A 4136-nucleotide genomic window follows, 5' to 3' on the forward strand; every position below is an offset into this window, starting at 1 on the left:
CTATATAGCCTTGCACCCTCAAGTCCCAACCTGGGATGTGTCCTTCCCAGTGGGCAGAAGGATTCCTAGAACTTATCTCTATACCAGGATGGCCAGCATTAGTTATAGACAAAAGTGAATGTCAATCACATAAACATGTAGCCCACTAAACCCAAACTAAATGCATCCTGACTCAACTTCCCCTGAGCCTAAACCCCCAAACACGAAGTCAGATGTGACAAAGTGTAAATCAAAGTGGAAAGCAAGAATACTTTTAACTAATTGGAGTTAAAACGTCTCACTCTCACAAATCTTTGGGGCCCGGAAGCTCAAGCTTCTTTAGCCTTTATGGTACATCTGCTTATGCAAATCAGATTACATTAATTAATTAATTTCCATATTCTAGCAACAAACATTTATTCAGTGTCTGCCATGTGCCAGGCCTTGTCCTGGGTGCCGGACCTAACAAAGCACAATCTCAACTTGGGAAGCTCACAGTTAGCAGGTCGAGAAGAGACAGTCTTTGCAAAGCGCTGCGACAGGACAGGATTAGACACATGCATACGTACACAAACACAGCCTGGGGCATCTAATTTCCCCAACACACATGCATATCTTCCTGGTATCTTTGCTGGAGAAAACAAAAGCAGTTCTGAGGCCAAAATTATTTGTCCTAAGCCATCTGTCAAGAATTACCCATTTGGAATGGGTATTGGCAAAATGATGAACCCCCAAGCCAAATCTTCTGGTGACCCACATGGCCTGCCTTCTTTTAGACACACAAGACTCTGGAGGAACCAAGGCATGTGTTTCCTCGTGGCTTTAAAGGCCCAAGTTACAATAGATGGTGATGGTGTAGCCATGAGCCGTTAAAACTGGGGAGAGAGATTTAGGCTTGTGTTTTGAGGTAATGAGGGAACTTGGGAGGACAGAGACAGTGTTTGTCATAAGCAAGATGTACACTTAGGTCTGAGAACTTCCTAGTTCTACTGCACACAACTACACCCCTGCAAGGCCTGACGCATTACTTGGAAGAAATAGAGAAAGCAGCAGGAATTCATCCTTGAGTCAGAGGTTACCAAACTTTCTCAGGGCTTTCAGTGCCTCTGGTTTTTTTCATTACACTCCTAGGGCAAAATAAATAAGCCAACAATTCTGCATATTAAGTAGCATAGGTCCAAACAACTTAATTATGATTTATATCTTAACCACTTAGGAGTTGCTTGAAAAAAAAGCAATATAAATCAAAAGAAAAAAATATTTTTATTTCATTCTTAAATAACCACACTTACTAGTTGGATGTGCATACCTGTTGGGCCCTGCACAACGTTTCAAACTTTGGGAATAAGATTGGACACTTCACGTTGATTTTTGTGCAGTACTTGCTTTTCTTTTCGCAACAGCTAAAAGCCTCAGCTTCACAAAGAATTTACATAATGGAAAGGAATATAGCACCATTGAATGACTGTGAAGTCCCTTGAGCTAGTAGTTCACGCTGTGTCCAACAGATGTCGCTGTGTTCCCCCCACAATTTAAACCAATTCCACGTGGCCACAGGGCATAGGTTTGGGACCGCCCAGAAACGCTAACAAACGGAGCAGGCGAAATAAAAGCCCCAAGAAAAGACTGATCTCTGTACCCAAAGGACCAGGGAATGGGACGCTGAGCAGTACAGAACCCTTTTCACAATACCTGCTCTATTCCAAGTACCACGAATAAATCACACCCTTTCCTCTCTCCCCTGGGAACAGTGCCGGTGTGGACTGTTCCCTGTCTATGAGCTGACACAGGACCCCCATCCTACCAGCCCAGGGTTAAAGTGTCCACAGAGCCCGAGGGTGGTGCCCAGACTTCCACCAAATAAGGTAACTAGCTGGCCAGTTAGAAGATTTAAAGTGGAACTAGAAAAAAGTCCAGAATATCTTCAAATATTACTCATCACACCAAGAACCAGGAACATCTCATCTCACCTCAGTGAGAAAAGACAAGAATCTGTGAAAGATTTTAAAGCAGTCATCATAAAAATGCTCCAATGAGCAATTATGAACACTCGTGAAACAAATGAAAAAAAAAATAAAGACACAGAAAAAAAATACAGGGTAAAAGGAAGAATCAATTGAAATTTTTCAAGCTGGAAAATGAAATAAAAGGCTCATTGAATGTGCTCAGTAGCAGAAAATGGAAATGACAAAAGAATCAGTGAGAAACTCCCAAACAGGATAAACCCAAAGAAATTCATGCCAAGATACATCACCATAAAATTTTTGAAAATAAAAACAAAGAAGGGACTTCCCTGGTGGTCCAGTGGTTAAGAATCTGCCTTCCAATTACAGGGGACGTGGGTTCGATCCCTGGTTGGGGAATTAAGATCCCACACACCACAGGGCAACTAAGCCCACACACTCTGGAGATGGTGTGCCACAAGTAGAGAGAGGCCCGCGTACCCCAACGAAGAGCCCATGTGCCGCAATGAAAGATCAACTACTGAGCCCATACACCAGATCAACTACTGAGCCCATACACCACAACTGTAGAGCCCACGGGCTGCAGCTACAGAGCCCACATGCCACAACTAGAGAGAAGCCCGCGCACCACAATGAAAGATCCTGTGTGCCGCAGCTAAGACCTGACACAGCCAAAAATAAATAAAAATTAAAAAAAAATCATTACATAGGGAAAAAGCTGTTAAAAAAAAAAAAGAAAAACAAAGAAAGATTGAAAGCACTCTCTGCTATTCAATACCTTCCAGTGAAGCCCCGTTTTACTCAAAGAAACAATCAAAGTCCATACGACAGCCTCCAAGGCGCTATGTGATCTGGCTCTTTACTAACCTTCCAAGCTCATCTTACATTTCTCTTTCGTTGACTACATTCTAGCCACACAGGCCTCCTTTCTGTCCCTTGAATATACTAGGTATGCCTCCACTTAGGGTCCTTGCTCTAGTTATTCCCCTTCTCAGAATTCTCTCTTCCCAAATATTTGTTGAATTAATTGAATGACAAGAGTGGTAAAATGAGAATATCTACCAGCACACATTCTAAAAGGCTTCCATTATTTCACTAAAATATTCTATACTGGTGCTACTCTGATAACATCCAGGTGTTGTCTTGAATGATATACACTTCTAGTGTCCAGATTATTGTCCCTTGTACTATCATTCAATAATAGCAACTAGTAGGATTTTTTAGAAATAGTCATTGCCAAGTACTGTGCCAGGGAGAGCAAGATGGTCCTACAGTGATTTCAGTCAAGTTACAGGATACAAAATCAATATACAAAAATCTGCTGTGTTTCGGTACACTAATAGTGAACTATCAGAAAGATAAATTTAGAAAACAATTCCATTTACAACTGCATCAAAAAGAATAAAATACCTAGGAGTGAATTTAACCAAGGACATGAAAGATATGTTCACTGAAAACTATAGGACATTAATGGGAGAAATTGAACAAGACACAAATAGATGAAAAGATATCCATGCTCATGGCTTGGAAGAATTAATATGGTTAAAATGTTCATACTACCCAAATCAATCTACAGAGTCAATGCAATCCCTGTCAAACTTCCAATGGCATTTTTCGCAGAACTAGAAAAACAATCCTAACATTTGTAGGAAACCACAAAAGACCCCAAATAGCCAAAGCACTCTTCAGAAAGAACAAAGCTGGAGGCATCAAGCTCCCTGATTTCAAACTATACTTCAAAGCCATAGTAATCTAAACATATGGTATTGGCATAAAAACAGACACATAGATCAATGGAACAGAATAGAGAGCCCAGAACTAAATCCATGCACATGTGGTCTATTAATCTACAACAAAGGAGGCAAGAATAAACAAAGGGGAGAAGGCAGTTTCTTCAATAAATGCTGTTGAGAAAACTGGACTGCCACATGCAAAAGAATGAAACTGGAGCACTGTCTTATACCATACACTAAAAATAACCCAACATTTATTAAAAACTTGAATGTAAGACCTGAAACCATAAAACTCCTAGAAGAAAACACAGATGGTAATCTCCTTGACATCAATCTTGATGATATTTTGGATTTGACACCAAAAGCAAAACAAGAGGAAAACAGGAAGAAGAAGAAGAAGAAAGAGGAGGAGGAGAAGGGGGAGGACTGCATCAAAAAGTTTCTGCACATGGGCTTCCCT

The sequence above is a fragment of the Delphinapterus leucas genome, chromosome 18, assembly GCF_059928025.1.
Source record: "Delphinapterus leucas isolate spDelLeu-1000000601 "Yukka" chromosome 18, BTC_Dleu_Yukka2, whole genome shotgun sequence".
Classification (NCBI taxonomy): Eukaryota; Metazoa; Chordata; class Mammalia; order Artiodactyla; family Monodontidae; genus Delphinapterus; species Delphinapterus leucas.